We start from the raw sequence: 14,661 nt of genomic DNA, 5'->3' as shown, positions 1-14,661 counted from the left end.
CTTTAATTCAGGATGTATAACTATATGTGGGATATATTTCATTATTGTCAGGTTCGGGTTTTTTATCACGATTTCCTTTGAAATTCTGTTTTCAAAGGAAATCGTCACAACCGATGGCTAAATCGTCTTAGAATTCTATAATTTTTAGGGTAAAACTGACTATTTCGAGTAACGACGATCCCCTATACTATGGTAGAATACGCCTATATGGGGACAATCATATGCGACTACAAAATACAAATTACAGCGAATTCGGTTGAAAAAAGTGCTCAAGAACCCCAAAATACCGAAAATTGAGGGTGTCTTATATGGAGACTACCGGAAAGAATGGGCCTATATTTATAATTTTAGTGAAGACATGTGATACCCAATACCAATATCAGCGGATTCGGTAAATTGGACGTACCGTTATATGGGAGTTACCAGAAAAAGTGGACCGATATTAATAATTTGTAGTTTAGACTTTTGGTAACCAAAAATAAACCAATATACAAAAATTCATAGAATTCATATTTGAAAAACGCGCTCAGAACCCCAAAATATCGAAAATTGGGCGGCAACCTTATAGTTGTAGGGTCGGAAATGAATATTTCGATGAGTTACTAACGGAATGACAAATTTTGGCGATCTATCTCAATTCGTCTAGACGCTAGAGTGATTACAACAGACAGACGGATAACTTTACGCTGATCAAGAATATATATACTTTACAGGGTCGGAAATGAATATTTCGATGAGTTCCAAACGGAAAAACCGAACTAAAGTTAATTTATAATTTATTTTAAAAGATTTTTATTATACCCTCCACCATAGTATGGAGGGTATATAAATTTTGTCATTTCGTTTGTAATTCATCGAACTATTCATTTCCGACCCTATAGAGTATATATATTTTTGATCAGGTAAAATTCCAAGACGATCTAGCCATGTTCGACAGTCCGTATGTTGCAATCACGCTATACGGTGCTGAAATGTTGCATAGGTTCGACTATTGTCTACAGGCAGGTCAAGTTCGAATATGGGATATATCGAACCACATTTAGGCATAGCTCCCATATAACAGAACCCCCAGGAGTGCGTTTTTCAACAGAATTCGCTGAAATTTAGTACATTGGGTTCCTATTAGAAACTTAATGTGTCTACGAAAAATTATGCATATAAGTCCACTTTTTCAAGTAGCCGCCATATAAAGGTACATCCTAATTTTCAGCATTTTGGGGTGTTTGCTCGCATTTTTCCACTGAATTGGCTGTAAATTAGTACTTTGAGTTCTTAATAGAATTATTAATTATGAATATAGGTCAATTTTTTGGATAGCCCCATATGAGGGATTCTTATGCGCGCTTTTCAACTGAATTCTCTGCAATTTGGTATTTTGTAGTCGTATATGGTAACAAATCTCCCCACCTAAGATTATTAATATTCGTCCCCTTTTTGGAGTAGTCCCCATATAACCCCCTTTTTATACCATCCACCATAGTATGGAGGGTATGTAATTTTGGTTATGTTAAAATAGTTATCTAATTTGTTCCGCGTTTTGGGTTTGGTTCTAAGACTTTGTTGTAATCATATTATCTGCGGGGGATATCGACATAAAAAAAGTAGAGCGTATTGTTCGATAATGAACTATAACCCAAATTTAGGCCTAGCCCCTGTGTGGGTGGTACCAGAAGGAGTGGACCGATATTCCCCATCTTCGAACTTGAACTAAGTTTGGAAGAAATAAAAATATGGGCAAAGTTTGGATGAAATCAAATTTTACTGAAACAAATTTGGTCCAAAGTAACATGTGGTCTAGAACCAATATTTCGATGAGGCACATTTTCACCGAGTTAAAGTGTATACAATCTCTTTAGCTATAAGGCTGAAATTTGGTACAATGGGTTCTTATATGGTACCAAATTTCTACACTAAGCGCGCGTTTAAACCGAATTCGCTGAAATTTGGTACAATGTGTTTTTTTTTAGGTACCAAAAAGTAGCCCCCATATAACGGTATTTTTTTTTTTTGGGGGGGGGGGGGGGTCGGTTTAGCGCGTTTTTAAACCGAGTTCGCTGAAATTTGGTACAATGGGTTCGTATTGGGTACCAAATTTCTTCACTAAAAATTATAAATATAGGTCCATTTTTTTCGGGTATCCGTCATATTTTCGGCGGAGCCCGTTTGAGCCCGTTTTTCAACCGAATTTGCTGTAATTTGATACTTTGTAGACGCATATGGAAAGAAAGCTTCCTAACAAGAATTATTAATATTCGCCCCATTTTGAGGGGTAGTTCCCATACAGCCGCCTTCTTATATTAAAATAGTTAGCTGATTAGTTCCGTGTGTAGGAGTTGTCCACCTATATGGCGTATACTAGTATAAGGTATTGTCGTTACTCGAAATAGTCAGATTTACCCTACAAATTATTGAATTCTAAGACGATTTTAGCCATCGATTGTAATCATAATGACATGTATCCGCAAGCATTTAGGCATCTCCCCCATGTAAGTATACCTCCAGAAAAAATAATTGAGACACAAAACCAAAATATTGGGTTCGAAATTGACATATGTCGGTCATTAATTAGGCGTAATAAATATGACCCCAATTATTCGCTAATTCCTGCACTATGTAATATAACTTTGTAATCGAAATTGCAGTAGTATGAAGATTGTATATTCTATCACTGCTGGCTCCCACAAAATTCGTTACTTTTTCGCAGTAGGCCATCTTGGGGAGCCCACGCCTCGCGGCAAACCTTTTCAGAGTAAGAATTAAAGCATCAGAATATAAATCAGATATTAATTCTAAGTGAACCGCTTTGGACTTGAAGCAAACGAAGACGGCTATATACATTTTGGTAGGTATTCTTCCGCGAGGTTTTAAAGTTATATTTACGGGACCACAGAAGTCTACGCTGATTATTAAAAATGGACGTAAAGCTCTCACTCTATCAGTGGGAATATAACCCATTATTTGGGTCATTACATTCTTACATTCTTTTCTGAAGCTTTGTGCATTCAACAGTCTTCCACCTACTCTTTGTGCATTTAACAGTCTTCCACCTACTCTAAATAGTTTTTTATTTGAGAAATCTCTTCTGAGAAACTCTCTTTTTGAACTGCCTCCACTGATTTAAGAAAATACCAATTCAATTCTTCAGCTATAAGACAGATAGATTTGGATATATTTCGTTTCTTAACACGATCGACATATCGGAAAACGTATGAAACCACTCTGATAAGGTTTTTATATGAAGAATGGTCATTTATTAATTTCAAAAGAATGTTCTCAAAACATTCGTTATCTGTCCTAATATCTGTGGTCAGTAATACTTTGGATTTTCTTATTTCCAATGATTTTTGCTTCTTAATCAACTCGAAATGCTTGTTTACTTGCCATTTGGAAATATCGTCTAACAAAAATGTGGGTCCTTCAAACCATATCGATGATTTAATTTCATCTACACTGCATCCTCTTGACACTATGTCGGCTGGATTTTGTTTAGTTGGCACATGACGCCAAATACATTTTTCTGGCCATTCTTGAATTTCTACGACTCAATTTGAGACAAATGTGGCCAGTCAAGAAGGATGGGTTTTTAACCAGTATAATATAATTTTAAGAATCGGACCAAAAGTATATTTTTTCAACATCAAGTTCATCATTGGTTAAATTCGTAACCACATATTTGCCATGAGATGTGCTGCTAAGAGCTCCAACTTGGGAAGAGACATAGTTTTGAGGGGAGCTACTTTAGATTTATCTGTTAGCAGCCTGCAAGATACTCCATTAGAGTCCTGTCGGCTGGATTTTGTTTAGTTGGCACATGACACCAAATAAATTTTTCTGACCATTCTTGAATTTCTGCGACTCAATTTGAGACATACGTGGCCAGTCAAGAAGGATGGACTTTTAACCAGTATTTTTTCATCATTGGTTTAATTCGTAACCACATTTGCCATGAGATGTGCGGCTGAGAACTCCAACTTCGGAAGAGACATAGTTTTAAGGGGAGCTACTTTAGATTTAGCTGTTAGCAGCCTGCAAGATACTCCATTAGAGTCCTGCGAACGAATATAGAAACAACATCCATAGGCACGCATCGATGGATCTGAGAAACCATGAATTTGTATTCTAGATGAAACATTTGCGTATACGAATCTTGGGATAATTCAATTCGAACTTTGAATGATTGAATTTAAAATCGATTCATCCCAGTATAATTTATTAATCCAAAGTTCTTGCAATAACATTTTGACTTTGGTTATTATTGGGCTCAAAACGCAGAGGCGATCAAACAAACGTAAAGATATTGACAAAATGTGTCTTTTAGTAGCCTTCAGATCTTGAAAGCCTCCCTCTATGTAAAATTTGAAAACATAATTTCTTGGGGCCCAATGAATTCCAATGCCCTTGCAGTCTCAGAAATCTGGTTGATTCAGCAGACCCAGTCAAAGATCAATAAATCAAATAAATATCTCTTTCATCCATTAAAACTTGACTATACATTTTCTCAATATCTGCAGTAAGTACGTATTTATGTGAGCGAATCGAAATGGATCGAAGGAACTGTATGGATTAACGGAACTATATATGAAAAAAAAAACAAAAACAGAACGATGAAGGAGACAGATGCAATGGAACTATGTTGGAGTCGGATCTATATGGAGCAAAGGAACTGTATGGAGTAAAGGAACTATATGGAGCAAAGGAACTAGATTGCCCAACTCTAGTTTTTTCCATGTGAAAGAATTATGCATTTCATGAAAGAATTATGCATTTCTTTAGATGTGCCGTCATGAGAAAGTTTTCTTTCCAATGCCAAAAACCGCTTTTTGGCTGTTTCAAAGGACGAACCCAAAAGTTTCACATCTTCTTTGAAAGGTAAAGACACTTGAAAGCGTCCCGACGATAAACGCCGTACATATTTTTGAAACTGTTTCTCGCATTTATGATGTTCCTCTGATCGAAGTTTTGCACAATTATTTGGAATTTCTTCCATGTTTCTTCATTGTCTATGACAACGTTCAAGTGACATACTTTTCAATTCGACCCCTTTGATTCATCGTATTTGCCAGCTACGATCCAGCCAAGAGAAGTTTTTTGCAGAACCGGATAACTCGGATTCGATTTGATTCGGCATACACGAAGAAGTTCGAAGAAAATTTAAGTAATAAATCAATTTTACGAGGTTCATTGAAATTAGGGTATTCCATCTAGCAGTGGAAATCTACTTATTGGGTTGAAGACTAGTTATGGAACTCAATACCCAGAATGTAGATGAAAATTGGGTTGAATTGAGTCTCGGCATCACAGACAATTGAACTTTATTTTTCGAAATGGAAATTCCTTCCGGTATGCCAATTAAATTTAACCTTCCACTTTCTCGTTTTATTTTAAGGACTTGGTACAAGTCCTCGGTTATCAAATTAGGTTGAGAACCGGAATCTAACAGAGCTCTAGCCAGAATATATTTTCCTGAGCTACTACTAACCTTCACTAATGCTGTGACCAATATTACGCTTTCATTCGATGCAGTATGAAATGGTGTGACCCACCGCAAACTCTATACTTCACTCCTGAATTGCATTTGGCAACCGTATGACCTTTTGCAATTAATGCAAGCAGGGACATCTTAACTAAACTCAAATCTTTGCAGAACTGGTACGGCAGTGAAGGAAGTACAATTACTTACATTATGCTTTTCAGAAGTTGGTTTCTGTTTAGAAACTGAAAATGACGTTTTAAAGTTCTTTTTAGGCTGGTTATCAAATTTTGGTTTATTAATGTTGGGTCTTGCAGCAGAAGATTCTTCAGCTGATATATGCTGATATCTTTTATTTAAAACAGCATCGCAATCAGACCATAATGGGAGCTTCTTGAAATCAAATCCCATTAGATTCAGTGACGGATAGACCTTCGATATAACTAAATCTCAGGAAGACCAAAAAGATTAGCAATATTATCGAAAACAATGCCTTGGGATAATTTTCTTCAGAAATCTGAAATCAGACAAGTATGAAATTAAATGATTGAATTTTTCTATGTCTGTCAATGTAGGGTCTGTGTGAACTAAAGTTTCAAAAAGACTGATTAATTTGTATATTCGGAATATTTTCCGCTAAATTTAGGCCATTACATATTTGGCAATTTTATCCAGTGTCAGCTTTTAATAGCTATTTAATGATTATTTTAATTAAATTATTTGGTTTACGAATCTAAACAATCTATAGCACCCTTAATATTGCCTTGTTTCGATAACTATCGATAGCACTGTTTACCCAATGGAGTAACCGAAAACAAGTAGTAAATTACTCACGTGGCACTAGTACAAACTAATCAAAACAAAGAATGTAATGTGAAAAAAGGCAAAATTAAATAAATAAATTTAATAAATTAAAAATATATATGTCAATTTGCCGATTTAAATTATTTTGATTACTCGAGTTTCACTCGAGAATGTATTATGGAGTTTGTTTTCGCGGATTAGTGTGGTGCTACGAATGTATCAAATTACAACAAGTGGAATGGCTGACAAAGCGAAAACGATTCACAAAATATATATAATTTGAAATATCAAGCGTGTAGGGATAATTAGTGGAAATTGTGAAGAAAGAAGTTTGTATAATAAATTCTCTAACACTGAGTAATTTACAGGTTGGGATTCACACAAATTATGTTCAACGCTGTTGCCTGTGAATCAGACGGTAATCAAAGCGACGGGGCATCTGGATCTGAGGACAGCACTAGGTTTCTTGATGGGGAGTGTATTCTGTATTTATTTTATTTAATTGTTTTTTTTAATATTGTCTTCTTCTTCCTTGCAGGATTTTAGGAAGTCTGTTTTGCACAAAATTAACAAAACACACCGACACTTTATATCCCGGGTTTCGGCACCAAAATTTAATTTATCTAATTTTAACGGCGGAAAGAAAGACGCTATTGATGGCGGTTTAATTCAGAACAATAACTTTTTATGTATTCAAATTCATTACCCTATTCTTCTACATCTAACCTAATTGTAATTTTACATTCTATTTAGATATACTTGTTACAACTATGGAATTAATGTTTACATTACATTATTTATAAATTATGACATTATTTTTAACTTATGACATTATTAAAATTCAGAAATAAATAAAATAAAAAATCAAGTAAAATAAATAAAGTGAAATAAAAAAAATTGAAAATAGGATGACCAGCATAGTTAACCTTGGCGTTAACATTACTGGTCCCTTGCAGTAACTGCAACTAAAGAAATGAAAAACCAGAGCTAACATCGCAGGCGTATAGATTCGCTACGTCCGTAGCCACTGGAAGGAGAGAATGAATAGTGCATGTGAGAAACTTAATTTATTGGTGGAATTCATTTCGAAGAAAACATTAATAAATACAATGAAAACCTCAGTTCGGACGGGAGCCATAAATTGCTCACCCGAATATGGTACTCTGAGCAGTGGACAATTACTGACATTACTCTCGGATAAAAATCCACTCCGATGACAATATCAATGCCGGCAGATTTGTGGACATCGGGATCGACGAACAACAATTGAGGGAATGTTTAGAGTAGCCTTTTGGAAGTGATCCGAAACCAAACAACGAATCGAATTCAGGAGGCATCGAACCGTCACTTTCGCGTCGATCCGAACCAGAAATGTGGGCAATAACATTATATTGTTCTTGTGGATCAATGACGTTTGGGATCCTTGGGACGAAACGGAGGGCCTTGTGGGTTTAACAGCGCGATAATCAGTGAGGAGCTTGGTTGGCACGGAAATCACTCATGCGGCTGGAGCTGTTTGCTTTAGGCATCGTTCTTAACGTAACATAAATATGGATAAAAGGAACGGAAGAGAAAGGTAAATGGAAGAAATTTCGAACTCAGTTACCAGAAGGAAGAACGATAACCAAGCTCGTATCGGACGAGTTATGATGTCTTTCTGAGTCACGACGTCATCGACTGGAACATGCCTATCGGAACCAAGGTACGTCTTAGTGACTCTACCCAGTCGCCACGAATTCGGCGGAAGATTTTCGTAAAAATCATTTTTTGAAGTTTGTCACTTCGTAAGCTTTTGGAGTTCTGGAAGATATTCAGTTTTCCAGTGAAAACAGAAACTTTGTGGACGGATTTAATGTCGATCCACACGGCAAGATGGCAACTATAATGTGGATCGACAAGAATCGGAGAACCAATCAGGAAATGGCCGGGGTCAGAGCTACAAAATCGAAAGGCTCGCTTGAAATCGGAGAAAGAGGACGCGAATTTGAACACGCCTCAATCCTCGAGAGTATTGTAGAGAATTCCTCGAAAGTATACTTGGATGAGCCGGCGAACTTATAGAAGTGGGTTTTGAAATTTTTGACTCCGGCCTCCCAAAGGCTACCCATATGAGGTGAAATAAAATGTCAGTTCAGTTTATGAAGAGTATATTGAGTGATCAAAGCCGATCGCGAACATTAATGAATTCTCAAGCAAAAACTTTGGACGCCCCTACAAAGGCCGTAACATTGTCAGATTACAAGGGAAGGGCATGTAAGCTCCAAATGAATCGACTTTGTGGCAAAACATACGAGCACGCACACTTAATCTTTCGTGAAACGACAACCGCGCCCACAGTATCTTTTCACATCAAACAGTCCACCAAAATCAAGACCGTTACGGGAAAATGGACGAGAATGGATAGTCCGCTCAGAAGGGAGGGCAGCCATGATCTGCTTCTGACAATGCTTTTTGTAAAGAACACAAGTTTTGCAATCCTTTATGACTGCCTTGATCATGTTATTTACCTTGGGTGTCCAGTATTGTGAACATATCATTCGAAGAACAAGTTGATTGCCGCCATGAATGGTAATCTGATTAACAAATTGTACATAGAGCCTGGAGATCTTGCAACTGTACGAGAGTGTAATCGGACGTCTTTCATCGAAAGGAATTTCAGGTGACGGATCTAACCGGCCGCAAAAACAAATCAGACCATCAGCATCAAGATATGGATTTAAGCTTAGAAGCAAACTGGAGGACGAAACCGTCTTTCCAATGTACAATGATTTTTACTCCTCTGAATATAAGAACTTATACTATGTAACAAGAATATGACGGTCAAATATCCTCCGTTGAATTGAAATTGGAAAAATGAACACGAACAGACTTTGGCTCGACGTCTGTTTCTGTTGAATGAATGAACTCTGGCCATTGGTCTGGAGTTTCACGAAAATAATGTCTCGTGGCAACACACCGCGGCTCGCTAAATCTGCTGGATTAGCTTCCGAAGGAACATCGTGAAACCTGGATGGATCAACTACTTGAATAATATTCGAAACTCTATTGGCAACGAATGTTTGCCAATGACGAGGAGGTTTGGAAAGCCATGAAAGAACGATAATGAAGTCAGTCCAGCAGAACAAGGAATACTTGGAAATATTAAGGGCAGGAAGTAACGTGTCAATCATGTCTGCTAGAAGAACAGCTCAACAAAGTTCCAATCTTGGAATTGACAGTGTTTTCACTGGAGCAACTCTTGTCTTGAAATACACCAGGTGAGTGAATACGGACGTACCAGTAGTTATTCGCACATATATTCGGATGCATCGCATGGAACTCAATGTCAGCCGAAGGAGTAAAATTGTCCCACCTCTATCAACAACAGAGTAGTTTGACTGGAGTTTTTTTACATTCGGACAATGTGGAGGGATTTATAACATCATCCCAACCAGTGTCATCAAACTATTTCTTCGGCATGATAACTTTCGCCGCAACAATGCATGGCGAAAGCCATCCAACAGGATCGAATTATTTGGAGATCTGAGACAGGATCTCCCTTTTTGTATAGGAACATGAAGAGGGAAATGGCGTTTATGTAGAGAAAAATTCATCAGAACTGGCATCCCACCAAATCCCTAGGGTTTTGGCTATGCTATGATCATTGAATTCAAAAAAGGCTTCATGAAATAAATCATTATTAGGAAGATCTGCAAGAATGCCTCTCGAATTGGTTGTCTCTTTCCGAAGGCAAAAGTTAGCGTAGTGGAAACGTTGAGCTCTTCAAAATATTTATCGGAATCCGAAGGAAACTTTTTCCTAAGAATATTCTCCACTTTCCAAAAACGACATATCTCTCTGTCTAAGGAAATTTCACAGAAATTGGAAATTAAAGAGGCTGATGAAGAAGAAACGGCAACGAGGCTAGTGAAAATCCATCCAAAGATGGTTTCGTGGCCCATCAAGCCGTCCCGTTCAGATATGAATGTGCCTTGAGAACCCGAATCTAGGAGTACACGAGCGTCATAAGTTACTCCTAAGTGAATCACATTCCCCAACAAAACACCCCGAGAGTGAAACATGTTTGAATTACTCCACCCCCTGAACTGTAATAAGCTTGGAGAAAATGGAGTGGAGTTTGGACTTAAAGTGGTAGAGCTCGTAGGTGTATTGGATGGATACCTACTTGACGAACGCTCATGAAGTATAGCGTTCTGCCGCGTTTGACATTCAAAGCAGTTATTTTGGCTCGTAAAATGTTTATGTTGTGATGTTTCGAGAAACAATTCAGACACAGTCCTTGTTTCTTGATCTAGGACATTTTCGAATAATATGAGCCGAATTTGGGCACAAAGACAATTTGGAGCCGTAACTTTGGTATGGAAAGCTGAACTTCGAATTTTTTGAATTGACGTTGGATTTAGTTTTACGATCATCAGACTTCGGATAATTGCGAAGACGTATTCTAAAGTCCGATATCGATTCGCGAGGAAAGAATCAAGGTCAGCCCACTTTGGAATAGCACTGTTGCACAGAGTTGAAAAGCACAGAGTTGAAAAACAAAACAAAAACAAATATTGGATCCCAACTTCTAACATCGATATCGTACAGAGATAACACAGCAATGCAAGAATTTATATCGCATAGCAATGACTTAATTGCACTCGCCGACTCGGACTTAAGTACAGGAAGATTGAATAGAACTTTTAACTGGCCATTAACAAGAATTCCCTTATTTTCGAAGCGATCGCATCATCCTTTCTAAGCAAGTGCAAACGTTGATTTGTCAAAGGTGAACGTTGAACTATATCTCTAGGTTCGCCTTTAGTCTTCTGGGTCAAATAAATCAATTGTAAAATTAGGACTCTGGGCGAAGAGTTCGAAGGTGAAACATAAGGCTCTTTGGGAACTGTTAGTCCTTGGAGATCCTCAGACAACATCTGTGAGGCGAGCCAAGCACTCGCAGTAAGTAATATAGGCACTGTTGTATTTGGCCTTGAATGTCTCAAGCTCCGAAGCGGCTTCTGCATCTTCTTCTGGTTTATCATCCTCCTCGTTCTGTTCCTCGCTAGCTCGATCGGACATAGATTGGTCGTGCGCTGATTTGATGTCTACCCATAAGGACTTAACTTCAGAAATATGAATCTTAACCAATTGGGCAGACGTCAAAGGAACAAGAAAGAATGTACAGCACCAACTACTTTAAATATGTACAAGTAATATATTAATATATGAATGTCGCAAACAAGTTACAGTGCGACCATATAAAATGAACGACGGTAAGGTGCACGCACAAGTAAAGAGAATACCTTTACTACTGTTGAGTGAAAACACACATAAGAGCACGCGGGCGGTTGGCTGACCGCACGAACAAACGAACCAACAGCGGCCGCCAAGCAACACTGAATTAATGTACGTATGAATGTTTGTTGTGTGAGAACAAGCAGTGCTACGGCAGTTAGATCTATAACAACAAAAACTACAGTGGTAAGGAACACTGGTCGTTGGATGACCGAACAAAAGAACAGCAAACAAACAAGAATAGAAATGATATACGTATGTCGAGCGTAATAAAATGAATTAGAATAAATAATGAAAATAATAATATGAAAATATAATAATTGAATATTCCACCAATGTTTTGAATTTTATTAATTTGAAAATGAAAGAAATTTACACTGCAGCTGGAAACACTGTGCTTTCGAAAAAAAATTCAAAAACCAATTGCCGTCTGCAAAACGCACATGAACACCACACATAAGAATGCACTATTGTTTACTTTAGGAATGAAAAGCACAAACTTACCTTGTTTTTGATGAAATTAATGGTGTAAACAAATGTTATTTGTAGAATTTTGCAACAGCTATCCAATTATCCGGTGCGAATGGGCCAAATTGGTGGAATATTATTGGTTGAAATTCCGTATAGAATTTGGAAGTGAATCTTACTAAGAACAGTGATGTTTGTTGGTTAGAAAAGAAGTATATATATTTACATAAATGAAAAAAGGAACAACCAGTGTAAAAAGCAAACATTTGCATTTTGTACATTAACATTTAGTACCAAGGGTTAGATGCAAATTTAAGCAAATGAAAGAACATTTTAAATATCAAATAGGGTGATCAGCATAGCTAACCTTGGCGTTAACATTCCCTATAATAATTTTTACAAGAATAAAAAATAATTCTGTTGGCAGACTTCGTACAATTGGAAAACATTTTGTTGCCTCTGGGCAATATTGGCCCTAAAGTGTTAAACAGATACCATGTTTTAGATTTAACCTTCCGGCATTAAGTATAGCTATTTATCATAAATGTATATAAGTTTTATTCCATATTTATATGAAGGTTTATGTAAGAAAAAACTTATATTCTAAAAAAGAGTAGACGCCTCTCTTTAATTTACTTTCTGTTCTGTAAAATATGATCTCATTTTATTTATTTATTTACTCAATACAAAGAAAGCTTCTATGCCAATTATACATGTATTGGAGATAACAATAATAAAAAGAGCTAAAACTCTGGTAGTGATGTTTTACCTTATAAATATTATTAAAACTAATTAAATTAAATGGCTCCCCAGCCAATATGAATGCTGACAACAAAACAAAAATGGTTGGATCCCATAACAACATGTGCCCAAGATTATAAAGTATAATATAAAAAGAAATACATTTATATTTTTGTACTTGATACAACATTCTGTCTTCACGTATCATTAATTGAGTATTGAACATTACGGGAGTACAAGCATTAATCTTCTGCTTAGAAAAGATTTGATATTTTGTATTCCCATTGGCTGACAAATTTAGGTACAAAAATGTATCAATATCGATCCCCGAACGAACCAACAGCGGCCGCCAAGCAACACTGAATTAATGTACGTATGAATGTTTGTTGTGTGAGAACAAGCAGTGCTACGGCAGTTAGATCTATAACAACAAAAACTACAGTGGTAAGGAACACTGGTCGTTGGATGACCGAACAAAAGAACAGCAAACAAACAAGAATAGAAATGATATACGTATGTCGAGCGTAATAAAATGAATTAGAATAAATAATGAAAATAATAATATGAAAATATAATAATTGAATATTCCACCAATGTTTTGAATTTTATTAATTTGAAAATTAAAGAAATTTACACTGCAGCTGGAAACACTGTGCTTTCGAAAAAAAATTCAAAAACCAATTGCCGTCTGCAAAACGCACATGAACACCACACATAAGAATGCACTATTGTTTACTTTAGGAATGAAAAGCACAAACTTACCTTGTTTTTGATGAAATTAATGGTGTAAACAAATGTTATTTGTAGAATTTTGCAACAGCTATCCAATTATCCGGTGCGAATGGGCCAAATTGGTGGAATATTATTGGTTGAAATTCCGTATAGAATTTGGAAGTGAATCTTACTAAGAACAGTGATGTTTGTTGGTTAGAAAAGAAGTATATATATTTACATAAATGAAAAAAGGAACAACCAGTGTAAAAAGCAAACATTTGCATTTTGTACATTAACATTTAGTACCAAGGGTTAGATGCAAATTTAAGCAAATGAAAGAACATTTTAAATATCAAATAGGGTGATCAGCATAGCTAACCTTGGCGTTAACATTCCCTATAATAATTTTTACAAGAATAAAAAATAATTCTGTTGGCAGACTTCGTACAATTGGAAAACATTTTGTTGCCTCTGGGCAATATTGGCCCTAAAGTGTTAAACAGATACCATGTTTTAGATTTAACCTTCCGGCATTAAGTATAGCTATTTATCATAAATGTATATAAGTTTTATTCCATATTTATATGAAGGTTTATGTAAGAAAAAACTTATATTCTAAAAAAGAGTAGACGCCTCTCTTTAATTTACTTTCTGTTCTGTAAAATATGATCTCATTTTATTTATTTATTTACTCAATACAAAGAAAGCTTCTTTGCCAATTATACATGTATTGGAGATAACAATAATAAAAAGAGCTAAAACTCTGGTAGTGATGTTTTACCTTATTAATATTATAAAAACTAATAAAAATTTAAGAGTAAGAAAAATTAAATTAAATGGCTCCCCAGCCAATATGAATGCTGACAACAAAACAAAAAAGGTTAGATCCCATAACTACATTTGCCCAAGATTATAAAGTATAATATAAAAAGAAATACATTTATATTTTTGTACTTGATACAACATTCTGTCTTCACGTATCATTAATTGAGTATTGAACATTACGGGAGTACAAGCATTAATCTTCTGCTTAGAAAAGATTTGATATTTTGTATTCCCATTGGCTGACAAATTTAGGTACAAAAATGTATCAATATCGATCCCCGTTTTGGTATAACCGCATATATGGTTTTACTTGTTTTAACAAAAAATTCAAAATAGTTATGTAAGAAAAAACTATTATA

At 36.0% G+C, this 14,661-nt stretch overlaps 1 long non-coding RNA gene across 1 annotated transcript in view; it reads right to left on the bottom strand.

The window, feature by feature from the left end:
• LOC133327238 (uncharacterized) overlaps nt 1-14,661 on the bottom strand; it is a 66,259-nt gene that overhangs the window by 23,663 nt on the left and 27,935 nt on the right. The window lies entirely within an intron of this gene.

Source organism: Musca vetustissima, unplaced genomic scaffold (genome assembly GCF_032173495.1).
Source record: "Musca vetustissima isolate MV318-11 ecotype Yass unplaced genomic scaffold, APGP_CSIRO_Mvet_v1 utg2261, whole genome shotgun sequence".
Classification (NCBI taxonomy): domain Eukaryota; kingdom Metazoa; phylum Arthropoda; class Insecta; order Diptera; family Muscidae; genus Musca; species Musca vetustissima.
The sequence above is the reverse complement of the archived record's forward strand: the minus strand, read 5'-3'. Positions and strand labels throughout refer to the sequence as shown.